Here is a 27457-nt window from a genome sequence, read left to right as displayed (position 1 = left end):
GGAGGGAAAGGGAGGAAGCGCCTGAGGAGGCTTCGGAGCGGGAACTGTGTCGGGCGGTGCGGAGCCGAGGCGGGTCCTCCTCTCCGGGTGTCCGACCTCCCTCCGCCCCAGCGGGCGCGTCACTTCACTCGGTTGCTTTCGCGCGACCCAGAGATGAGCCCAGGCGTGGGTCCGAGGCGGCGGTCTCGTGGAAACCCTTTGCTTTGAAGTTTAGCTCAGCCTTATGAAGATGAAGGGGCATTCGTGGCTAGAAAATAAAAGCATCCCCGCGCCCCCAACCCCCTCCAGGAAAACCCTCCTTCTAACGAGGTGTAGGCTGTGTTTCGACTCTGGTTTTCCTTTGCCCAGAGTGCCACGTTTGGTGAAATCGTTGCATCTTTTGTGGGGCCTCTGAGATGGGGCTGAAATGCCTTTCCTGTTAACTTCCTATGGCGACTCCCTAAGTGGTCAAGGAGCACTGATTACATTCACCCTGGGCTGAGGAAAGAGGCTGCGCTGAATGCTTGATTTTTCTTGCTGTGGGGACATGGAAGCCACCCAAGTGGGGTTGGGAAGCTTTGCTTTAGTAGTAGGCAAGGCAGATAGATACTCGAGTGATGAAAACCGCTGTGAAAAGAGCGAGAGGGTCACGCCAGACAACAGGGCTCTGCCTCCGCTGCCACGGTTTCAGATGAATGAGATTTGCCAGGTACACGCCAGGCTTTTTATTTGTTCTTAGCACTGTTCGGTTCGTGAAACGTTACGTGGAGGTCTTTTCCAAATGTTTGACGGGAAGAAACTAAAAAAGAGTAAACCAGGATTTCCACTGAGGGAAGCATTAGGAAAATATTCGCAGGTTAAGATTTGTGAGTTAGGGTTTTCTTTTGTTTGCATGTTTTCTTCTCACACTCTAGGTATTTAGGTAGATGAAAGGTTTCTCAGAATCTTCATTTGCATTTCCAAGGACTGCTTTTATTTTTATACCAGTTATAAAAAAAACTAGAAATGTTGCACAAACCTGTTTTTCAGTAAGCTTCTGTTTCATTGGTTTAATGACTGCAGAAAAAATGGTGGGGTTTTTTTCTCCAATACTAGTAGGCTTGGGAGCAGCAAAGTTGGCATGACTAAAAGTAATAATGATCTGAGTCATTTTGCAAGTAAACTGTGAAATAACTTTGCATTTTAAAGACCTGGGTGAGTTTCACCCTCTCGCCCCCAACATAAATCTTTCTCAGTTAATACTGTCTGCCTAAGTTTTTGCATTAATAAGAAATACTGTGTTTTGAGGAGATTAGTGTATCTGCTCCTCTTGTGAATTGAATGTGAGATAGATATGAAATAAAAGAAGAATTAAAAAGTTCTTGCAGTTTTTGCACTCCTGGTGTGATATATTATTTCAGCGTATTTCTGCGTGACTCAGTTTGAGCCAACCATCCACCATGTTTAAAGCAATTGAAAAATGAATCCTCTGGTGGTGGTGTTTTGGCCTTTAATTAGATGACTGTTAGGGATGCACTAGAATAAAGGTCCCAGGAGTAGGCTTTTGCTTATGTTCAGTAGTGATCAGTGTGTCTTAACCTTAGCCCACTTGGCATTTAGGGTTGGGTAATTCTTTGTCGTGCAGGCTGTTTTTGTGCATTGTAGGATGTTCAGCAGCATCTTTGGCCTCCACTCATTAAATGCCGGTAGCAGCCTCCCAATTTGTGAGCCCCAAAAGTGTTTCCTTCAGGACATAATGCCTGAAGTCCTCTGGGGGCAAAATATAGCCTTAGTTAAGGACCACTGTTCTAGTTAAATATAATTGAATGTGTAATATAGAACCAAAAGTTGAATCTTTACAGTCATCGTAGTGAGTTCAAGAAAAGATGTAGCAGAGACCTCGTTTTCTGAAGAAATTATGGATCTCTTACATCTCTCTACCAGAACTAGTGCTGTTAGAAATATTTCAGAATGATTTGTAGAAATCCTGAGGTGATTGAATTCTTTCGGCTCTCTTTTCTAGCTTTGATCTTTCGTTTTTCCCTGCCTCTCTCTTCTCTGTGGAAATCCTGGCTGTCTTGCTGGCCCAGCACTCTCCTCTGTCTTATCCCCATTCTACTCTACCCTTTTGCCTAGAGTTCCAGCACCCTAGTCCTGTAAACAGAATGCTGGGTTACTTATTCCAGAAATTCAATTCTTGGAATGTTTGAAAACATTGTTTTCCTAATTTGACTTTAGTCATGAATTGTGACCTCTGGGTTTTTTTTTTTTTTTTAATGTTTAAAGCATATGTATAAGCAGCTCAGTGAAATAATTCCATGTAAAACACAGCAACAGAATCAAGTAGAAATGTAAAATCGTTTCTAGGTAACGTATAATCAGTGTCACAGCCATTTACATCAGATCTTCCTCTTCAGTTATTCTGTTTTTCTCATTGAATTATGTTTTTAAAATTTAAGGCATGAAATCCCTAAGGTACTTTTAAGATAGTCTGTTAAATAGATTATATTAAATTTTTTTTTTGTAAGGAATGTATTGTCATTTTAGACAGCTGGGCTGAGAAATTTGGATATAAGACTTGCACACTATTAGTAAAGATTTTGGCACTGAATGTCTACATGATTTAAATCAGAGGTATTTCATTATACTGAGCAGTGAATTAGGCCTTAAAAAAAGAGGACCTAGTCTAATCATTGACCTTAAGGAAATTAGGCCAGAGTTTGGGTTGTCTTTTAGGTTTAGTTTTTATGCTTATTAGGATGATAGTACTTAATGGAGAAACTTAAAGAAGTAAGTAATAATGAAAGATTTTGAAAGTATATGTCTAATTGTTGGGGAAATTATTTTTTATTGTTATATCTTTGATATAACAATATCAAATAAATGTTTTAATTTATCACCCTTGTAAGGGGAGTGAGATTAAACTTATGCTATATTTCAGTAAGTAACTATAGTGTACTACTGGTACTTACTAAATATTTTATGTGTTTTGAGGATATACGAGATGATATACTAATAAGATGATCATGAATTAATTTTCTGTTCCAAAGCTTTTAGCAGTATTCTCCTTTATTCCACCTCACTATCCTTCCTTCCGCTTCACTCACCCACATATACAAAAATCCACAGCCTTATCTGTCCTCCTTTAGCTTGGTTTAAATATTACAGGTTTGGGGGAAAATGAGCTGAGGGATTGGATTTCTTCTGTTTGGTGGAAATTTTTTTATTGCTACCACCAGCCAGTTCTTTGGGATGCTACGTCATTAATCTTCACTCTTTTTGAACTTGCCCTGGGACTTCCCTAGTTGAGAAATTTTGGTGTGCAGGACTTTTGATATTTCATTGGTTGTCTTTCTTAGAATGGGTTTAGGATGTTAGATGTCAAAAAAGCCCATTTCCTTGACTAAATGGACTTGATATTTCCGCATGGGTTGTGTGCTTCTCTCTCATGGTCTCCCTTGTATTAGCAGTTACTTTAATAAGCCACAGGTGGTATAAAAGTATGTTTTGGAAGTGCTGATTTTTTCTTTATCTTCTCTTTTTCATTTTCATGTTCATAGTTCAAGTCCTCCTCTGCCTCTGGCAGCCTGATTCCAGTAGGCTTTCCTGCTTCTTGTCTTTCCCTCTAGCCTGTTCTTTCTACTGTACGTACCATGCTGTTTCCTTGCTCAAAAACCTTTGTTGACTTTTCCATTTCCTGCAGAATAAAATCTTTTAGACTTGGCTTCCCTCTGCCCTTATACTTTTTCCTCAGGGCACTCTTCTCCTCCAAACAGAAACTGTTGGCATATGTTAAAGCATATTTGCACTTGGTTTCTTGTGTTGTTTAGCCTTCTGCCCAGCCTGTTCTACTGCTGTGAGCAGTTTTAAAGGCAGAATCTTTGTAGATTTTCTTTGAATTCCTAACAACCCTTTCATTTTACCACGTGTAAAATGACTTCTTAATTATGTAAAATTATTATCTTGCTGGAGTGTAAACATTATACTCTTCCATTTTTCACTATCAATGAGAGCAAATAACTGCCCAGCCAAATTATATAAATAAAAAAGGAATAGCGAATTATGTTATGACCACAGTGAATACATGGCATCTAAAATCAAATTGTTTGGTTTAAGATTTTTTCCCTCATATTTATAAGAGCTTTTCAGTCATTGTATTTGATAAATTAAAGTTCAGAAAATGATAATGGATATTTATTGGAGGAGGGTCTGCTGTGATGCAGTTATGGCACTTTGCCCTACAGATTCTGTTTTTGTAAAGGTAGATCTCATTTTCTGATTATCATTTTTGGCCCCAATTTCTAATGCGTAAAAAAGTATAACTCTTGTTAAATGTATCAGTGGTAGGAAATATGCCTATCTTAAAGAATTTAATAGATATTACTGAAACCTAAAAAAGACTGCTGTAATTTTTTAAATGAAATTTGTGTATCCAACCACAATCTTAATTTTTATTTTGTTATATGTTTCTAACTGCCTTGGAAAATTCTATGCACAACAGATTCACATGGAAGAACTGAATGTATTTGGCTGTGTTTATCGCAGATTTTTTGGTCACATGTTGTGGCATGCAGTTAACCAATGTATAACTCCTTAGAGTAACACATTGGTGAAGTTCAGATCCCAGACCCCATTTGAGTCTTAAGAACTAAGTTCAGCTCTACCTAATCTTTTAGTGCTCAGACTGCCTTCTGTCATGACTCGTTAAGGCCAATTAAAAACCTTAATGGAAATAGGGCAAAAATAATTTTTAAATGAATGTTCATTACCACAAACTTAGTGACTTAATGCAAAATTTATTGTCATACAGATCTGGAGGTCAGAAGTCAGAGAAGGGTTTCCACTGGGCTAAAGTCAGAATGTCGATGTGGCTTCTTTTCTTCTGGAGATTCTAGAGGAGAATCCATTCCCTTGCTTTTTTCAACCTCTACAGAGACTGTCTGCTTTCATTGGCTGGTGGTGCCTTCTCCGTCTCAAAGCCAGAAATAGCTTGGTGGACTCTTTCTCATGTGGCATCACTTTGCTGCCTCCTCTTTTCACTCATAAGGACGCTTGTAATTGTGTTGGGCCTGTCCACATAATCCAAGTTAATAGCCCCATCTCAAGAACACATCTGCAAAATTCCTTTTGCCCCATGAGGTGACATATTCACAGGTTTCACGGATTGGAACATGCTTATCTTTGGAAACTGTTATTTTGCCTACCATAGTCTGCCCTCTGGCTCCCAAAAGTTCATGTCCATCCTGCATGCAAAATGCATTCACCCTCTCCCAACATCTCCAAAAGTCTCAACCTAATATTGCCACAACTGATTCCAAAAATCTCAACCCAGAATGGGTGAGATTCTGGGTGTAATCCATAGTGCAACAAAATTTCTCTCTGTTTGTGGACCTGAGAAACTAGCAAATAAGTTATCTGCTCCCAGAATATGGTGGGTCAGGCATAGATTATCATTAAATGCATTACTTTTGAGCACTTTCAAAAAACTCCTTTAAATTTCAAGGACTGGGGATAGTTCTGTGTGACTCTTTGCTCCATCCTCTGGGTACTGAACTTCCCTGCTCTTGGAGTCATCCTTTTCTAATGAAGGGTGGTAGCACCTGTATGCTGCTAATGACTTTTATCAGCCTGTTTCTTGCCCGTGGAATTAGGGTTGTCTGACAGTATTATTTTATTTAATATTCTTTGACTTCACTTTTTTCCTCTCCCATTTTACTGTAACCAGCAAGAAAAACCAAACCAAAACAAACAAAAAATGGCCACATCCTCAACACTTGGCTTGGAAATCTCTTCATCTTAATGTCCAGGTTCATAGCTTAAAAGGTCTGCTTTCCACATACTGGACTTAATTCAACTAAGTTTTCTGCCTGTATATAACAAGGATCCCCCTTCCTCTAGTTTCTAATAACATGTTTCACCTTTCTTCCCGTCCAGGTCCTCATCAGCAAATTTAAAGTCCGTGCATCTAGCAGTAGTATATTTATGATAATTTACATATGTTCTAAGATGATACATGTTTTGTCTGCCATGCTCCTCACTTCCTTCTGAGCCCACACTGGGAGAGGCATTAGCATCATATTTCTACTAACAGTATGTCAAGGCCACCTAGGCTTTTTCTATCATGCTTCTCAAAATTCTTTCAGCCTCTGCTCATTGTCCATTTTTGCATGTTGGGGTATTTGTTATAACAGCACCCCACTTCCTATTAACTTCATTGGTATCTCATGTATAACTTTAGAGAGTGCAAAATGATTGTAATTTTACATTCTCCAGTCCTTGATAATTTATGTGACTATCATGGTAACACTAAAAACACCAGTTTTTTACATGTCATACTGAAGCCACGATGTTACTCAAGTCATAATGGGAAAGAATAAAGCTTTTCTTTGCCTCCTCTTTATTGAAGTTTTTTCTGATCATCCAGTCTAAATTAGTCTTCCTTCCTCTCCCTTCCTAATAGCACCATAATAAAATCATCTTGTACTTTTATTTTTTATTGTCTATTGCCTTTCTCTATGGCATTGGCCCCATCAGAGCGTGAATCTCATCAGATTTATCACCTGATGGGATGGCACATAGTAGCCATTTCATAAATGTTGGTTAAATGAATGGATAAACTATTGAACATTAATTTTGACTAGTTTTCCTTTAAAGGTAAAAATTGATACATGTTCTTTGTGTCTTGGTTATTCTGAGTGAATTTTGGCTCAATATATATCTTGCTGGTTTAATGTAACTAAAACCTACTGCATTATTCCTAACACAGTTCCAAAATAAATTAATTTGGGGGACCATATTCTTGTTGAGTGATCAGAAAAATATGACTCTTGGTAAATTAAGTAGTAGAGTGAAATACGATTTTCCTATTTGTATATTCTTGGTATTTTGTTTTTAACGGTATTGTTGCATTGCCATATTATTTTGCTGCTTTGTTTAAAATATTGCTATGAGGCATTTAATATATACTCACAACTGTATATTTTACATAGGATGATGTGAATCTGGTAACCTCAGCTTTCAGGAGCCAGCAGACTGCTCAGAAGCTCACCACCAATCTGTTATGTCTTGGTTGTTCTTATGTGATGAGAATGATCACTGGTAACATTTGTAAAGTGTGTTCTATGCTTTTGGTGTCAAGTTATGCTTTAGCTTTACCAGACCCTTAAGAGAATTTAAGGAAATAAAATATATCATAAAAATAATTCCTCATAACATCAAGTGGGGAAGAAAAAGAATAAAATAGATACTAGGCAGGGGAGGTGAGTATCAATATTGGGACTTCATTGTTGATCTTGCTGGGTGGAGGTGGAGGTAGCCTGCGTCTCAGAAATTACTTTGGTTATAAATCTGTCAATTCCCTTCATGTATTTCTGAGCGTACCATTTAACCCTGATTGGCTGTAAGCTCTGTGTTGTATGGAAACTTATAGTTTAGAAAAGATTTTACTATCTATGAATTCAATTTTCTAACATTCTCCATGTCTAAGGAATTTTTTTTCCCCTCCAGGGTTTATTTAGTTCTGTAGAAAGACTCTACAGATAGGAAAGGGTAGTTGACTTAGAACTCTGGTGGTAAAAGGTTTCCCGTGAGACCTTGGACAAGTCATTCAAATTTTTTAAGCTTCGGTTTTTTCTTCTGTGAATGCTGGGTAATAAATGTATCTACTTCATAGGGTTAGGGACAAAGTAAGCTAATATATCTGAAGTACTTAGAATACTACATGGTACATGCATTCTTAATAATTATAGGCTGTTATTATAAATACTTTAATCAGCCCTCCTTGAAGTTTCATCCATGTATGGTCACAGACATTAAATTCTTTTTATTGGCTTTTCTTAGCAAGGGTGTGTGTGTATGTGTGTGTGTGTGTGTGCGCGCGCGCATGCATATATATATATATACACACTATATATTCACTACATGTATATATGTGTGTATATATATACATATATATATATAGAGAGAGAGAGAGAGAGAGAGAGAGACACAGAGAGAGTGAAGACCTTGAGAAATAGAAATTCAGTTTTAAACATTAAAAATTTCTAATTCCACCATAACTTCCTTGAGGGACTTGGATTTCTGTTAACAGCCTCCTCACTGAGACTAGAGTGGGCAAAAATATCTGTGCTGTGTTAAGAATTTTATAGAGAATGTATTTTAAGTAATCAGAAGACTTTACAAATGTTGTAAAAGTAATATTCACTTCATTTTATTATCTACTTTTAGAATTAGTGCAGTGGTTTCTTGTAAACGTTTTAAAAAAAATAAAGCTGTTTGTGTAAATTATGAAACATTGAGTTTATTAGTTTTATCTTTTAAAAGATGGTGCCATTTCTTAGACGAGTTTATGACAACTTCCCACAAAATATAAAATCTTTCTAAAACTTTCTGTACTCAAAGAGATTCCTATTAGAACTCTGGGATTATAATGGATTTACTTTTAGGAGAAGCATCTCTTGAAAAGTGGTGGTAACCTTGATAGAGAAACAGTGAATCATTGAATCTATGATAGTATTTGTGCCTTGTAATAAATTGTGAAAAGAGTTCCTTAAAACTTACGTCTTGAATTGTATGGAACTCCTCCTGGTACTCTTGCTTTACTAGAGTACAGTCCAGAATTTTTTTTAGTAATTAAGCTATATTATATGTCTTTCTTGTTTGGCATACCTTGACATCCTGTTCTGAAGGCTTACTAATTTTGTTCTTCGTGGTATTTAATAGGGATAGAACTTGTAAGTAGACTGATAGTTAAAATCAATATAATATAGTAGGAGTTAAAAGAAAACTGCCTTCTTATATGGTTCTGAAGTTAATCTAATTTCAAGAATTACATTTATCAGTATAGCTTAAAATTAGTCCGTGTATAGTAGCTCACTTAAGTTTTCACAAACTGAGCCCATTGATGCAATCAGCAATCAGATCAAGAAATGTATGCAAGGTATATTTTGTTACTATAAAAAGTAATGCTGAGCAGTAAAGTTGCTGGAACTGTAAGATGGTGCTCCTCTAAATCAAGGCCAGCAGAGTGCACTTGCCTCCATCCATTCATCCTCTCTTGCCTTCAGCACCTTTTTCCATCCACTTGATTTTAGCATCTTCACACTGCTTCACCAGGACTCCTGTGTCCTGGTCTGCAGTCATGCCAAGCATTAAAAGTGATAAAATCCAAGTAATAAACCCTTTAAGTAATTTTTAATCTATTTTTTTATTTTAAACTTTTCAGAACATTCAGAAAAATATGCAGCATTCTAATTTTTCCTTGTTCACTTTCCAGTCACTCTTTAAATTACTTTTCACTTTAAATTATTGACTTTTTGATTGATACAGAAGTATTGAGTAATAGTCATGTAACAATATCAATCTATATATATTTTTAAAGAGGTAATGTGTCTGTTCCCTTTTCTCCTTCTGGAGTTCCTTTTATATGAAGGTTGAGCTTCTCGTTTGAACTTCTTTGTAACTTCTTTCTGGTTTTTATCTTTTTTGCTACTTACACTTTTTCTAGGTTCATTTCATCTGTTCTACTTTATTTTCTGGCTTTCTCAAAGACATTTTCATTGTACTGAACTTACTTCACAGTCTGAAAAACTATTTTTTTCAGTTCTTTAGCTTCAGCTATTTGTGGTGTCTTAACTCTGTCTCACGGTAAATTGTGTCCTCTTGTAATTTTTCATTTGTGAGCATATATTAAGCAGTATATTATCTGTGTGAATCCTGTATACTCTGGGTTGGCTCTAGTTTTCCTTTCAATCTTATAGATGCTATGGCCCTCTTATTCTGTTTTTCTCAGGCAGCCCTTTCCTGGAGAGCCGGTACAAGGTAGCCAGGTTCTTACCTGTTTTGAGTGCTTTGCCTTCTCTGGTTATCTCGAGCATCAGGAAAATTATATCTTGTATCCGTTCCTCAGACATCCCATAGTGGGGGAAAGGTCAGCTCAGGCATTCCCTCTGCTTAGCCACACTTCATCATGCTGCTTGGATGTATTGCTGCCTGGGAGATTTTCTTAACCCGAACAGGCCCCCCTGCCTGTAGCAATTTCTTCATCTTTTCTGACATACAATTCACCTCTGGTACTTTGGCCCAGAGAGGAGATTAAGATATGGGTCTGATTCTGCCTCTCTTTTCCTGATCTGCCTTCTGCCATTGCTCCTCACTGAATGCCCTGTAGCTCTCAAGCTTGCAGGCTCTGCCATGGGATGCCTGGGAAAGGAAACCACTTGTACTCTTCCATTTTTGTCTGGGTGACACCAGTGTGTCTGCCTCTTCTCCCATTCTTGATAATGCAAAAGAGAATAAAACAGTTTAATAATTTTCAAAAATTTTTCATATTACATTCTCTATTGTGTCTGGCTCAGAAGTTAGGTTTTTTTTTTTTCCCCCATCAGTTATTCCTGCTGTATGTCCTTGCTGCACTCCATGTGCTGACCTTATTTTTTCAGAGCTCCTTCTTTTTAAAGTTAAACTTTATGCATAGAAACAATTTTGAATCTTTCAAAATGCAGATTCTTATTGAGTAAGTCTGGGATAGGGCCTGAGATTGTGCATTTCTCACAGGCTCCCAGGGGTGCTTGTATTGCTGAGCCACACTCCAGTCCATCTCAGAGTTCTAGAGGAGGTGATCTTCTCTGTTTTTTTTTTTTCATTTATCCATTTTATAAGCATTTTTCAAGTCTTATCTGGCCTTGCCACATTCATGAAACCTATCACTTTATTAGTAAACTATTTAAAACAATACCTTGTACAAAGTAAACACTTATCATGTTTTAGATATTGACATGTACATGCACACACATATATCTATCACACTTAATATTACTGCTGTTCTGTAAACCTCTAATGTTGATTTAGAACCTTGTTTTAGTAGTGCATTTTGAGAGAAACCATTTGGTATCATCTTACATGGAAACATCCACTTCCTTAGGAATGACCAAAAACTATAATTAGTGATAATGAATCTTTTATGATTTGGTAAGAGTTCTTTAAGTGTAGTTTTTTTTGATGATATTATTCAGATCTGGCTGATAGAGCCCTGATAATAATGTTTTCCTCTGGTAATATTTGTGATGAGATTCCTTTGTCATGAATAAGTAAAGGACAGTTGCTGCTGCTGGCTGAATGTTTGTATTTCCCCAAAATTCACATGTTGAAACCCTAACCCCCAATGTGATAGTATTTGGAGATGGAGCTTTTGGGAGGTAATTAAGGTTAGATTAGGTCATGAGGGCTGGTCCTTCATGATAAGATTAGTATCCTTATTTAAAAAAAAAAAAAGACCCAGGAGCTCTCTTGCATGTACCAAGAAATGGCCATATGCAACAAAACTCGGTGAGCGCCCTCACCAAGAACCAGACCATTCTGGCCCCCTCATACGATTTCCGGCTTCTTGACCTATGAGAAATAAATGTTATTTAAGCCACCCAGTATATAGTTTTCTGTTATAGCAGGCTTCACTGACTGAGACAGTTGCAAATTCTGATTAAGTTGCTAGTCATTGGACTTGAAATAATCATGCTGCTTTATTATCACTTCAGCTGTTCTAATTTGTAGGTGATGCATACAACATGATTTCCATTGCTTTTAAAAGGAATTCTGATCTTAGAAAACTGCCCTTCATGTTTAGTGATATGATAAATAATTGCAAAATAAGAACTATTTTGTGATTAAACAGCATGTGTTCTATAGTTTATGCTTTCATCATAGTATCATTTACTGGTTGGGCTTAGTTGAAGTTATGACCTCTGGTTCTTATGAAACGTGTAAATTCATTCAACAAACATTTATAGAATGCCAGTTCTGTGGTCTACATTTTCTAAATATATGAGAATGGAAGGCTTTGGGAAGCTGATATATTAAGGTACATAGCAAATTCTTGGAGCATTTCACCGTTAGGTAAAACAATATATTTTTCATCGTTGTTGTTTAGTTACAAGTTTAAACATAAAAACTGGGCTGTGGATTCTTTCTCTCTCTTGTTTGTCTTAGCATGCCTTTGTAGTAAATCATCTTAACTATGTTAGATGAATGCAGTTTATAGGTCAGGTTGAATTTTATTGCTTTTTGTCAAAAACTATTTCAGGCTTTCAGGGCTAAGCAGTAAGTAAATGGACTCCACAGTAATTTATACTGTGCACATGGTGATGCTTAGAATTTTAGAACTAATTTTCTGGAAGGTCTTCAACTGACAAATGTCCATTGTAGACTTAGCAGTCCCATCTGAAACTGTAATTTAAAAAGTAACTAGCATAGAAAAAGTGATTCTGAAAAATATAAAACTCTTAAAGAGATCTTAATAGTGGCCCCCTTCGGAGAATCAGTAGGACTTAGACTTTATAATTCATAGACTTGTGTAGATTTTGAATTGTATTTGGGTATATGTGGATGTTTATGTCCATAGGTGAAAAATATGTTATTTTAAAATTAAAAAAGCAAAACAAAAAAACTTAGAAAATTAGAGCATCTGAATAAGTTTGTCAGAGAAGCAACTTTTAAAAGATACAAGCCAAAAACCATTTTGAAGAATTTCTAGAATGGGTTCATATTCATGGAGAAATAAGTTGAGAATCGAACTTTAATGTTTTAGAATTGAATAGTCTAGAAATGATACACTATAAAGGTTTCTGTGTATTTCCTATCAGTTAGGATTAGCCATTTAGATTTATGATGGTTTTAATAACTATTGTGTGAATGTTTACAACTAATACCTCCAGTTTGTTTGATAGAACTTTTGAAGTAAAATATAGTTATAACTTTCTTATAATGAATCTCCTACATATTTTGAGGTGTTCAGTCTTGAGACTGATATGTGATATTATTAATAGTAATGTAGTCTGAATATCCTTTTTTTTTTTTTTTTGAGACGGAGTCTTAGCTCTGTCGCCAGGCTGGGGTGCAGTGGTTCAATCTTGGCTCACTATAACCTCTGCCTCCTGGGTTCAAGTGACTCTTCTGCCTCAGCCTCCTGAGTAGCTGGGACCACAGGTACGTGCCACCACCCCCGGCTAATTTTTTTGTATTTTTAGTAGAGATGGGTTTTCACCGTGTTGGCCAGGATGGTCTCGATCTCTTGACCTTGTGATCCACCCGCCTCAGCCTCCCAGAGTGCTGGGATTACAGGTGTGAGCCACTACACCTGGCCTGATTTTTGTATTTTTAGTAGAGATGGGGTTCCACCATGGCCAGGATGGTCTCGATCTCTTGACATGGTCATCCACCTGCCTCAGCCTCCCAAAGTCCTGGGATTAGAGGCGCGAGCCACCATGCCCAGCCTGAATATTCTTAATTATATGGAGTATCAGTGTAGGAAGAAAATATAGACATCGCTCTCTTGTTCTAGTATTTAATTATTTTCTAATGCTGCAAAGTATTACAGCTATACTGTAGACATTTAGGAAAGCAAACATTTTAGTTAATTTCTTTTCTCTATACATTTTAAATGGTTGATGTTGTCTTGCAAATGTAACTTTGCACTTTTTCTGGCTAAATATTTATCATTAAACATTTTCTGTAAATCCCACCTATAGTGGCTACATATGTTTTATAGATACTGCATAATTTATTTAATCACACTAATGTTGATAATTGAAGTCTCTCAGTTTTACAGTCATGTACTGTGCTGGAACTATCATTTTATGTATATATCATTGGCTACATTCCTGATTATTTCCTTAAATTACTGGGTTAAAAGTTTTGAACCATTTTAAGGTTTATGGTATGCATATTTAGATTATTTTCCTTCTAAATGGTCCAGTTTCTATCCCTACAGGAGACACGTGAGGCTGCTGTGCTGCTTTGTTTCACCTTACCCTCATCAGCATTGAGTGTTCCTGTAATTATCTGTACTAACTTGATGGGTAAAAATGGCTTCCCACTGTTACTTTAATCTGAAATTTTGGATTTGCTGAGGGGTCCTGTTTTGTAATACTTTGCATGTTTGTATATTCCCCCCTCCCTGTGTACTTTTTGATTTTGTTACTTTTTGACCTAGATAGCTTGTTTTGCTTCATGTTAATGAGAGGATTTAGAATGCCTTAAATTGTTGGCCCATATATCTATTCCTTGAGTGGTTTTAATAAGGCATTTTAAAATTCACTTAATTTTATGTGCCTTCAGGATATACATCCTAAAGTAGAGAATAATTTGTTAAACAAGAAGAAAAAATGGAAAGTAAAATAGAAAAGATTGATTCATTCATGTTAGCATTGAAGACCTACATACTCTAAACAAAGTGGGACCAAACAGCATACAATCTGTATCCCCCATGTTTATATGGAACTGCAGATTACAATGAGATGCCTTGCATACCCATCAGAACCAGACAATACCAAATGTTGACTTGACAGCTTTAATATACTATGGGTTGGTAGCATCAGTTGGTAAAACAGTTTGGGTAAAGCTTTGTCAATACTTAGTAAAGATATGCGTACCTTTGAATCAATAATCCCACTCCTAGGTATGGATTCCAGAGAGAGTTGTACATGTCCCAGGAAAAATATTTACTACAACATTGTTAGTAATAGCAAAATTTTGAGGTAACTAAATTGTTAATCATCGTGAGTGAATAAATATGTGAGCAGTAATGAATAAATAAATGAGGGTATATATATATAAAGTGAAATGCTATGTTAGGACCATGCAAATGAAATACTATACAGAGAAAGTGAATGTATGATAAATCTCAGTGACAATGCTAAATATGCACTTTGTAAAGTGATATGCTTTATGACGCATTCGTATAAAGTTAAATCCTCAGAACTATACCATATGTTTATAGGTACAAACATACATATGAAAAGTGTAAAGAAATGCAGGGAGAGGATAAACATCAAATTCAGAGGGTTGGTTACTTCTGAGGAGGCAGAGAGGGAAGTGAATCAGGAGGATGCATCTAGGGTACTGCAGTGTTTAATTCTCAAGCCGGATGCTAGACACACAGATGTTTATTATCTTATTTTCTAGATATTTTTATATGACCGAAATATTTCATAAATAAACAGAACTTTTGTTATTGTAGGATCCATCTCAATTTTGGCATACTTCCTGTGATTTCACATCCCGTTCTTTCCCAAGCCTTGTTTACTCCTCATTGCATTGCATTGTCCATCCATCATCCTCCTTTTTTCCATTTTTACACAAGTTCCTCTTTTGTAATGTCCTCCTACCTGGTCTTCCTCTCTACATGCTTCCCGCCCTTTAGTCTCTATCAGTCCTCCAGAATGACAGCTTTGATCGTATCAGTAATTGGCCAGAAGTCATTAGTAGTTCTGGTTATTTACAGAATATCTTTCTCTTTATTAGCATGGACTTCAGAAGCCTCTGTGGTGTAGCCTCCACCCTGCATTTCCATACTTCCCATGATTCTCCCTTGCCACAGTCAGAGAACTTCTCCTGCTTTCCCATCTTGATATTGTTGGTTATGTTGTACCTCTTTCTGGGAGTGCACTTCCACCCTTAACCGTTTCTAGATCTGTCCAGGCATGTTCATGAGCAGAGCTGGAGAGAGCTTTTCTCAAAGTTGAATAATATCTGGATTCTTAATAAAACAATTCTTACAGATTTCTAATATTGATTTAAATATATTGCAAAATCACTTCAATATATAAAACTATGAAAACATATAATTAGGTATAAAAATGTTTCTCACTTCTAGATAACCACAAAGCTAGAAAAAATTACACACAAAACCACAAACCAATAGAGTTCTCATTAACATGACTTACTCTGTATTGGTTGTGATGTCAATCAGCCATAAACTGCTTTTGCATGTGGCATGCCTACTATGAAATGCCACAAGATGTCTCAATTCTTTCCTCCTCTTTCTTTAATTGCAAAGTCCTCATTCCTGGGTGCTCCCGCCTCCAGTGGAATAAATGCCTCAATGAAGCATCATCATGAATGAAAAGGCTTAGTAGTGTTCCCCACCAAGTGCCTGTATTTGTACCTGAAAAAAAAATCTGTTTCTTTCAAACTGCCTAAGTGCAGATTCATTTGATAAATATTAAATTCGCTACTGTCTGCTATGAACTGTGTCAAAGGTTGTGTGGATCCGAACATCTGTCAAACATGGATCCTGCCCTCAAGGAGTTTAGTGGCAAAAGAAGCAAAGGACACATTGTTTAGGAAGGGATAAATGCTTGGGGGTGTGATTTGAACTTGTCCAGGGAGGCATCTGAATTTCAGGTTCGGAGCTGTGAATGCATAGCCATTGAGCTATTAAAGGGCACAGGCAAGAATATGAAGTTGACATGTTTATTTTTAATTTTTTTCACTTTGTTCTCCTTTCATGGACTCTTTTCATTTTTTAAATGTACTTTATTTCCTTCAGTTTTCTAGAACTGAGTTAGATAGTATTATCTCATGTTACAAAGCAGGAAATTTTTGACAGATAAAGAATTTGCCCAAGACGTACTGCTAGTAAGTGGCCAGGCTGGGTGTTGTCTCCTTGTGTACTGCCTCTCAGTCCTCTGTTAGGCCTTCTGTTCTTATTTCATGTGCACATCTGCAATTATGCAATTAAATTGTATTTTTCCTTCTGTTAGGGAGACAGGGCCTGGTCAAAATGTCTGTTGAATAAATTAATGAACAATTATATCTTATGATGAAATAATTAATAACTACAACACCATTATTAACTGATATACCCAACAGGTGTTTAAATTAGATCATTTAAAAGACTAAGCCTTCCATGTCCATTGAAAGAGGTCAGTGTTCTGTTTTTACAGAAAGGGGTTAAAGAAATCAACTTAAGGACATAATCTGGGGTTATATTCAGTCTCAGTTCTTCTTCCTACATTATTTATGTCTAAATATTTCAAATGAAAAGTAAAATTTATTTTTAAAAACCTGAGGCAATTAAATATCCTGAATCTTTGACGAGAAAAGTGAATTATACCTAATATACTGTATTTACCGAAGAATGTAGACTTTTATGTTTTAGAAAGGTTTTTTTTTTTAACATCAGTTACTTTCCCATTAACCAAAGTCACTAAAATATTACATTCGTGTTAACGTATCACAATGTAAAAATATTCCTCTCATTCATGATAGGAATAGAGATTCCCAAAGGGTAGTTAAGTTAATCAAGCTTGTCATGTCAGAGATTGTCTTCAAGAAAAATCAACGTGTTCGTTTTAACTTTGTATTCTTTTTCTTTCCATTAATATAGCTATAATATAGTTTTACATCCTTGGTTTTGATTACACAATGTGTCTTAAAAATCGGTAAGCTCTAGTTAATGCTTGTATTTTTATATTAACTTTAAAGTATTTTTAAGCATTGATTTGTCTAATTGTCAAATTGGAAGTAAAACTATTTACAGTTCTAAAAGTTAACTTGGAATAATGTCGGAGGTACTTTTTCTCTGTTACAGTAGGACAAAAACAGTGAGGTGGTTAATAAACAAGACACAGGTGGCTGAGGTAGGATGCATATTCCATCTGACATGCTAAAATAGTGAAACTATACAAGAGAGTGTTTCTGGTGAGTTTATTTTGGGTACTTGTATTAGTTAATGGCCTTAACATTCTGAAACATGGCCCTAAAATACTTTTTTCCTGAAGTCATCAAGAAGGTTTACATCTTTTGTGCCATAGTCAAGAAGGAGAAAATAAATTTAGGTAACACAAAGCGATATTTTTTTTTCTTGCACTTCAGTGATTACATAGTTTTCTTATAATCTTAGTATCTTCTGTAACTTCTGTTTCCTTGAGTATAACTCCTAGAAATATTTCAGGCAGACAATTTACATACATTTCTATTGAAATCAGGCTTACATAGTCATTGAGCTGATTTCTTTTTTGTTTTTTTTTGAGAGTATCTCACTCTCGTCAGGCTAGAGTGCAGTGATGTGATATCGGCTCACGGCAACCTCTGCCTCCCAGGTTCAAGTGATTCTCCTGCCTCAGCCTCCCAAGTAGCTGGGACTATAGGCACCTGCCACTATGCCCAGCTAATTTTTGTATTTTTAGGAGAGACTGGGTTTCACTATGTTGGCTGGGATGGTTTTGATTTCTTGACCTCATGATCTGCCTGCCTCAGCCTTCCAAAGTGTTGGGATTACAGGAGTGAGCCACTGAGCCCCGCCTGATTATTTTTTAAATTAATTAATTAATTATTTTTGAGAGGGCCTTGTTCTGTTACCCAGGTTGGAGTGCAGAGACATGATCTGGGCTCACTGCATCCTCAACTTCTCAGGCTCAAGTGATCCTCTTGCCTCAGCCTCCTAAGTAGCTGGGACTATAGGCACTTACCACACCCAGCTAAATTTTGTATTTTTTGTAAAGACAGGGTTTCACCATATTGCTCAGCCTGGCCTCAAACTCCTGTACTCAAGTAGTCTGCTCGCCTTGGCCTTCCAAAGTGTTGGGATTACAGGCATGAGCCACTGTGCATGGCCACTGAGCTGATTTTTTTGTGTGAAAAGAAATAGAAGATATACTTTTATTTTCATTGTTATTTTATGGTTATAATATCTTGTGTTTAATCTCGTTTGTAAACATTTTGTTAATGGTGTATTTTTAAGCTTCTGTGTGAACTTGGTGAATTTCACACAGTTGGCGTAGTTATGAAAAACTAGGATTAAATTTGGTGCACAGGAATTTTAGAAATAAAGCCCTAATTCCCCCCAAGTTCTTGGTGGGTTTGCTCTGGAAAGGGTGGCAGGAATGAGGTGACAACATGATATTTGAACACTGTGTATACATTAATTTCCAGACTGAGGTTATCTAGGGCTACCAGTTTTTATTTGGGTGTTTCTTACAGAAACAAGCCTCTAGCATACTTTATATTATTTACTACAGTAACTTTATTTAGGTTCATTGCTGACAAATAACAGTTTAACTTTTACATCATCTTTTAGAATTTGTTCTTTATATTAAAGGAAATGATGTGTACATTTTATATTTAAGAGAAAATATAATATTTTCCTGAAAATGGTATTTACATTTGCAAGAAATTGGTTTTGATTATTGTCACTGGAGCTTTGGACTCAGCAATAGCTTTCTGGGCTGTGTTCCAGAATTATATGAGAGCTGTAATTGTGAAAGACTTGGATTTACAATTTACTAGGTTATAGATAAAATATTTTGTAAAATAAATTATTTTTCTATAAAATATGGTTTCAATGAGATATATTACCACAGGAAAGTTACCTATTACATATTCAGAAAAAAAACATACATTGTTTATTTTTTCATTATAACCTCCTTTTGAATTTAAGTGTAAATGTATTGTTTGCTATAAATGTATTTCTAACTGAAGTGATTTTTCAAGATTACTGACTCAATATGTGGGATTATGCAATTTTTGAAGTATTGAGCTCTTCTTGGTAAAAGAAAAAGTTTAATACTTTTTATATTCTCCTTATGTGAAGGAAGTTGATACTAATCAAACCCAGGAATTATTTTGTTATTTGGATATTTTAATCAACATTGAATTGTTTTTTTCTTATGTAAAAAGTAAACGCAGTCATTGATACATTATCAACTTCAGTAATATCTAATTCTGTATTTCTATCCAATAGTACATATGTAGTGCACAAAAATGATTTCTCTGGGTCTCTGTAAGATCTATAATATTAAATAAAATTTTAGTGATTTCAGTTAGGTAGTTAGAGGTTATGTTTTTATTTATTCTGAAATAAAGTGATTTCATCAGGATTAAACAAAACTTCTATGTGCTTAACCTTCTTTAAATATATTTTATGTAGTCTAGTTTTCAAGACTTTGTACTCTTTGTCATTAAGGTGTCAAAGTCAATGAGTAGGCTGGTGCCTTTATTATTGAAGATCAGTGATTATAATTGAAGTTTTGAAATTTTAAGTAGCAGTGGCATTCCAGGAGGAATGATAGCAGAGTTGTGCAGTTAGATGTTTAAGAAAAAAATATACTCAGTATGTCACTGAGCAGGCTATTAGAAAGCTGCCAGGCACAGTGGCTCACACCTTAATCCAAGCACTTTGGGAGGCTGAGGCGGGCAGATCACAAGGTCAGGAGTTCGAGACCACCGTGGCCAATACGTTGAAACCCCATCCCTACTAAAAATAGAAAAAAAATAGCCAGGCATGGTGGTGTGCACCTATAGTCCCAGCTACTCGGGAGGCTGAGGGAGAAGAATCACTTGAACCTGGGAGGAAAAAGTTGCAGTGAGTTGAGATGACGCCACTGTATTCTAGCCTGGGTGACAGAGCGGGACTCTGTCACACACACACACACACACACACACACACACAAACACACACACACACACAGAGAGAGAGAGAGAGAAAGAAAGCTAATGTACATATCAACAAGCAAGTCGTCTCTCTTCCCTGTGAAATTAAAAAACTAAGAGCTGTTAGAGCAGGCATTAGTTTTCTGAGGATGCATTGTTCATTTGCATAATCTCACTTTTCCAGTTCTAAAAAATATGTTATACTCATTAGACATTTATTGTGTGCTTATCATGTACCATGTGTCCTGTTAAAAGAAATGAAAGAAACTATGGAAAGAAAAGGTTCTTATACTCTGGATGTAGCAGTGAATAAGAAATTTAAGATTTCCTTTTGCAAGGTGAATCAAACTCCTCCAGTGTATGTTATGTTATGTCATGTCATATCTACCCTAATAAAGCTTTTTTTTTTCTTTTTGAGATGGTGTCTTGCTGAGTTACCTAGGCTAGAGTGCAGTGGGTGCAGCCATAGCTCACTCTAACTTCAAACACCTGACTCAAGTGATCCTCCTGTCTCAGCCTCACAAGTAGCTGGGACTACAGGTGCATGCCACCACTCCCAGCCATGTTTTTTTTATTTTTTACTTTGTAGCGATGGTGTCTTGCTCTGTTACCCAAGTTGGTCTTGAACTCCTGGCCTCAAGTGATCTTCTCATTGCAGCCTTCCAAAGTCATGGAATTACAGGAGTGAGCTACCGTGCCCAGGTGAAGGAGGGCTTTTGAGTACTGAAATGAGTCATTGCTTTCTAATTCTGTAAACTTTTTAGCAGACTGTATGTTTTAGAGCAGGTTTAGGTTCACAGTACTATTGAGCAGAGAAGGTACAGAGATTTCCCATTTATCCCAGCCCCCACATATGCATAGATGCCTCCATTATCAACATCTTCCACCAGAGTAGTGGATTTGTTAACAATGGGTGAACCTACAGTGACACATCGTCTTTCAAAGTCCATAGTTTTACAATAGGGTTTACTCCTGGTGTTATACATTCTGTGGGTTTGGAAAAAGGCATAATTACATATCCAACATTATAGAATCACACATAGTAGATTCACTGCCCTGAAAATTCTCTGTGCTTCTCCTATTTATTCTCCCTCCCACCTTATGCTAAGCAACCACTGATCTTTCTTTTTACTGTCTCCATAGTTTTCTCTTTTTCAGAATGTCATATAGTTGAAATCATGTAGTATGTAGCCTTTTCAGATTAGCCTTTTACACTTAGTAACATGCACTTAAGTTTCCTCCATGTCATAGCTTGATTATTTATTTTTAGAGCTGAATAATAGTCCATTGTTTGAATGCATCACAGTTTATCTATTCACCTACTGAATAATATCTTAGTTTGTTCAAATTATGGTAATTATGAATAAAGCTACTGTAAACATTCATGTGTAGATATTTATCTGGACATGTTTTAAATCCTTTTGTGCAAAAATGGACAAAATTTCTGGATAGTATGCTAAGAGTAAGTTTAATTTTGTAAGAAAGTACCATACTGTATTCCAAAAAGGCTATAACATTTTGCATTTGCAAAGTGAAAGTTCCTGTTGCTCCACATTCTCACCAGCATTTGGTGGTGTCGGTGTTCTGGATTTTGGCCGTTCTAATAAGTGTGTAGTGGTATCTTATTGATACTTCAATTTGCATTTTCTTTATGACATATGTGAAGCATGTGTGTGTGTGTGTGTGTGTGTGTGTGTGAGACACAGTCTCACTCTGTCACCCAGGCTGGAATGCAGTGGCATGATCTCAGATCACTGCAGCCTCTGTCTTCTGGGTTTAAGCAATTCGCCTGCCTCAGCCTCCAGGGTAGCTGGGATTACAGGTGCGCACCAGCATGCCCAGCTAATTTTTTTTTTATTTTTAGTAGAGATGGGGTTTCACTGTCTTGACCATGCTGGTGTCGAACTCCTGACCTTATGTAATTTGCCTGCCTTGGTCTCCCACAATGCTGGGATTACAGGCGTGAGCCACTGTGCCCAGCCCTGAAACATCTTTTTATATGCTAATTTTCTGTCTGCATATCTTCTTTGGTGAGGTGTCAAGGTTTTTAGCCCATTTTTAAATTAAGTTGTTTTTTTAGTGTTGAGTTTTAAGAGTTCTTTATGTATTTTGTGTTTTTAAAAATACGTATTAGTTTTTGAACTGAAAAATAAAACCTTTGTGTATTTTGGATAATAGTCCTATTATCACAGTGTATTTGGCATGTTTTTCCCAGTCTTGTCTGTTCATTCTCTTGATAGTGTTTTTCAAAAAATATAAGTTTTTTATTTTAATGAGGTCTAGCTTGTTCATTCTTTCATGGATAGTTTGCCTTTGGTATTATATCTAAGTCATCACCAAACCCAAGGTGATGGAGATTTTCTCCTTTTATGTTCTTGGAGTTTTGTAATTTTGCATTTTACATTTAGATCTATGATCCATTTGATTTAATTTTTGTAAAGGATGTAAGGTCTGTGGCTAGGTTATTATTTTTTTTTTTTGCATGTGAATATCCGGTTCCATCACCATTTGTTGAAAAGACTGCCTTTTCTCCATTGTCAAGTATTGCCTTTACTCCTTTGTCAAACATCAGTTGACTTCATTTATGTGGATCTGTTTCTGGGTTCGTTGTTCTGGTACATTGATCAATCTCTCTGTTCTTTCACCACTGCTGTACTGTGTTGATTATGATGGGCTTATAGTAAGTCTTAAGAACAAGTAGTGTCAGTATTCCAACTTGGTTCTTCTCCTTCAGTATTGTATTGGTTACTCTGGATCTTTTCTCATATACAGTTTAGAATCATTTTGTTGATACCTACAAAATAATTTGCTGTCTAATTCCATAACTCTTAATGAGGTTTTTGTTTGCTTATTGAGTATTCTAATATTTAGCAGCGTTTCCACATATTTATGAAATTCTTGTTTTCTAAAGGGTAACTAGTATGGTTTGGCTCTGTCCCCACCCAAATCTTACCTTGAATTGTAATTCCCATAGTCTTCACATGGGAGGGAACTGGTGGAAGGTAATTTAATCATAGGGGCCGTTACCCTCATGCTGTTCTCACGATCATGATTTCTCATGAGATCTGATGCTTTTATAAGGGGACTTTCTCCCTTTAACTCACTTACTTCTCTTCCTGCTGCCATGAAGAAGGATGTGTTTGCCTCCCCTTCTGCCATGATTGTGTTTCCTAAGGCCTCCCCAGCCATGCTGAACTATGAGTCAATTAAACCTCTTTCCTTTATAAATTACCCAGTCTCAGGTATGTCTTTATTAACAGCATGAGAACAAACTAATACAGTGACCTTTAAATAAATAGTCACAGTATAAATGGCACAGTATCACTTGTTTTCTCAGTTTGCACCACACTATTCATGCCAGACTCAGGAAATCCATACCTTTCAAATTTCTCCCAGTTCATCCTGGGATATGTAGGAAGGACCTTTCAGCTATAATCTTTGACCTGTGGCCCTTGGATTCCACATGAACTCTTACCATTTTCTTCTTTTATCACTATGACTCACAGTGGCAATGTCTTCTAAAGCTGTTGATGTTAGAGGTGGCATAGTTTCTGCCATTGCCCACCACCCACCACAAACATGCTGATACTGCTGATGCCCAGGTTGAGTTTGCTGTGTCTATCTTGTGGCCTCGAAGTGTTCCTTGTGATGTTCTCCATGTCAAGCTGAGAGTACCATCCTGGACTACATAGTAAATGTATCTTATGCTGCTGGCTCAAGTCCTGGTGGCTTGTGCTCTCACAGTCCCACAGAGACTTTTGTGAAACAGTTCATTGTGGGATTTACTTGCTTGTTTATTTGCAGTGCCCTTATGCCCTATTTCAGTCCAAGTCCAGATGGACTGGTCTAAGTGACACCATACTCAGAAACACCGATCTGAGACTTGTGCTTTGTTTTTAAGCCAGGCTGTGTGGATTGATACCTTCTACCCCCACCTTGAGAGATGTCTAGAAAAGCCTAATTTCTATGTAAGCAAGCATATCTAAAGTTTAGTCAGTACTCTTATTGGCTCATAGCAGACACTTGAGATATTTAAGTTTACTGTCATCTTTTTTTAAAAATTATGATTGATGCATAATAATTGAATGTAATTATAGGTTACATCATGATGTTTTAATACATGTATACATTGTGTATATGATCAAATCAGGGTAATTAGCATACCCACAAATTTAAACATTTTTTATTTCTTTGTGCTGAGAACATTCAGCAAAATATTCTTTGTTTCCTTTTTGGATGGCGGAGAATCTTTAGTTGTGGTTCTCTCCAGGTAGATTTTCTTGATTTCACTTTTTTGTATTATACTAAAAGAGTCTAGTGTTCAAGCAGGCTGAATTTAGTTTGAATCTCAGCTTCCTTGCTGGTGGTGTGATTGTGACACATTTCCATATTTCTGAGGAACTCAATCTCCTTATCTGTGATATTGACAGAAAACACATCTCATAGGGATGTGTGAGGACTGCAGATATATGTTAAGTGTACTGGGCACGTGCTATATACTCTTTATGTGGTAGTAATGTTGACCTCTCTGAGTTGGTTGTATCACTTATTTGCTGTCAGTAAATAAAGGAATCCCTCTTGTTACTTGGCGTCATAGGTCTGTACTCAGAGGCAACTCTATAGCACATCAGTTCCCTTAAGCCTCTCTGGGAAGATGTCTGCTGCTTCTGTAAATAGTACACCAACACTCTACAAGTGACTTTTGCATACTCTAGGTAGCCTCTCTTCTAAGTTAGTTTATTTTAGACAGTTTTTTTCTTAAAAATGCAGTAGTCAGAAGAGTGTAGATTAAAAAAACAAACAAAAACATCTCATGGAGCCCAGCTTCTCTGTAAATTTTTTGGACCTCATTTTGGTTACTAGAAAAAATGGAAATAATGAGACAAGTGATCTTTTAAGAACTTTTTTGGATTTAAAAAATCCATTATTCTGTAAGAGAATATCTGTTATGCTCAATTTTGTATTTTGGGCAGGTGGCTTCCATATATCTAGGATGTATTCTGGCATTTCCGGTGTGGAATTATCAAGTAAGCATCCAGGAGAAATACAGTATAAGTCAAAGTTTGGAAGTTGACCAGACAGCTTACAGCCCCTTTTGGTTTTAGTCTGCAAAGATTTTCATCACATTTTAAAAGTGAATACTTGCTATTCATTTGCGAATCAAATTCTTCATTTTAAGCTATTTGCCGATGGATCATCTGTAGTGATTTTGTCAATGGTAACTTTTAAGAAGAATATTATTTTGAATTGTTATAGCCCATTATATTCTTCAGGCCATTATAAAAATCTGTTTTATTAAGGAGAATATTTTGGTAAAACAATTTGAGTATTTCCTAAGGAAGACAAAAAGTATATTTGTATATTCTTTTGATTTAATTCCATTATTTAGTAATAGTTCTAATTTTTAGAAAAAAAATTGTACGATATCTTTCAGTCTTCTCCAGAACACCAAATTTCCACAAATCAAGTGGCTCCCTAGTTAATCACATCTAATAAGTGCTGAATGAAAGTATGTTAACAGACTTTCAAAATGTAGTACCCTTTTGATTCTTTAATATGCTAATGTGAATTGCGAATCCTCAAAAAGAACGTAGAGTATACACCTATTAAGCTATGTAGTTTAGTATCCAAAGAACACATATCGGGATTGTTCACAATATTAGTGTTCCAAGGATACAGTTTGTGAGAAGCTCATTATATAGTACTTTGTAGTTTATAAAGTACTGTTGCATTATTACCTTATTTGTTTCTGACAACCCTTTTAGGTGTTTTGTGGGTCCAGGTACATGAGCATCTGAGAAATTGTTGCTACATGTTGAAGGCACATACTTATTTTACTTGGAAATTAATTTGTGTTAAGAAGGAAATTAGAATGTTAAATCAGCAACAATATGTTGTTTTGATAAGCATTTGAGGAGTTAATTGAGTACAGCTCTGGTGATTACCGAGAAATCTGTTAGAGGACGTTGACACAAAGAATGAGAGTTTAAAAATGTCAGCTATTTTACCTCTGGGCATGCTAGTGAAATTTTCCACCCAATTATGTTTGTGTCAACAACAAAGAATTTCTTTAAATGTCATATATTTTTAGTAGTGCATTATGGCTGTGCAGCATAAGCTCTCTTAGTTTTTATTAAATTTAAATATGTTAACCTATAATGTTATTGTTAATGCTGTACTTGTTTCTAAAGTGGGTGCTCTGCCATTCAAAATACTCTGAATCATAGACTGATAGGAAGTTGAGTCCAAAGAGATTTTTTTTTAGCACCTCATGCTTTATCCTCCTCTTCATAAAGCTGAAATTACCCCTGAAACTACTGGATCATGGAATTATACAGTATGATTGAAAGTCACCGGAAAGGTGCTCAATTTTTTATTTACTGGTAGATGCTTATACAGTGCTTACCATTTGCCACCCTATGTCCTAAAGGATCTATAAATATCAGGTTATTTAATTAATAGTTATTGAGTGTCTGTGCTGTGGTCTGAATGATTGGGTCCCTCCAAAATTCTATGTTGAAGCCCTATGATGGCATTTGGAGGTGGGGCATTGGGGAGGTAATTGGGTTGGAGTGAGGTCACAGAAGGGAGTCCTCTTGATGGGATTGGTGACCTTATAAGGGGATGAAGGGACCAGAGTTCTCTACCATGTGAGGATTCAGCAAGAAAGTGGCTGCCTGTAAACCAAGAAGAGGGCCCTCACCAAGAACCTGACCATGCTGGCAATTTGATCTCAGACTTCTAGCCTCCAGAACTGAGAAATAAGTGCTTGTTGTTTAGGCCGCCCAGTCTGTGATACTCTATTATAGCAACCCAGACTAAGATAGTCTGCTCCTGTGCCAGGTATTTAGCCTGGTATTTAAAGCATTTTATGAAATTCTGCAACACCTTACTGAAGAAGTTTGTATTATTTTACTCCGTTTTTAGATGAGGAAACAGATACTCTTCTAGAAATCTCCTGCTTCTCAAACTGAAGGTACACAGCTGTATGGCAAGGTAAATACAAGCAATAGGAAAAGAACTATCCTACAGCTTTAGGATTTGGCTTTGTTGTTGCATGAACAAAATCAGCTGAATTCTTTTCAGCTTTATGTTTTCAAAGAGAAAGTTATTCTTGGAGCTTACCAGTTCAGTATCGATGGAAAATCTCTCTACCTACAAAGAAACCGTTTGTTCCTGGGTTGAATGAATACTTTGAACAACACCTTGAGGTTGGGGATAGATGATTAAGATGCATACCTGAGATAAGTAATAAAATGGTCCTTATTTAGCCACACACTAGGATTTGGTTTTG

General features: G+C 36.5%; 1 protein-coding gene across 4 annotated transcripts in view; it reads left to right on the top strand.

Annotated features, from left to right (window-relative positions):
• Window positions 1-27457, top strand: part of GNAI1 (G protein subunit alpha i1) — an 85630-nt gene that overhangs the window by 522 nt on the left and 57651 nt on the right. Inside the window, exons 1-2 of one of the 4 annotated variants that reach the window (XM_078342095.1) lie at window positions 588-27006; window positions 27091-27159. The exons of 1 other annotated variant lie outside the window; for it this stretch is intronic. The gene's annotated coding sequence lies outside the window, so the exon portion shown is untranslated. Of the gene's footprint in view, window positions 1-587; window positions 27160-27457 lie in introns of those variants that run through there. 2 more of the 4 variants (XM_078342094.1, XM_078342093.1) reach the window with 2 other exon arrangements.

This window comes from Callithrix jacchus, chromosome 11, assembly GCF_049354715.1.
Source record: "Callithrix jacchus isolate 240 chromosome 11, calJac240_pri, whole genome shotgun sequence".
In the NCBI taxonomy this organism is placed as follows: domain Eukaryota; kingdom Metazoa; phylum Chordata; class Mammalia; order Primates; family Cebidae; genus Callithrix; species Callithrix jacchus.
Note: the sequence above shows the minus strand (reverse complement) of the source record. Positions and strands in the feature narration are given on the sequence as shown.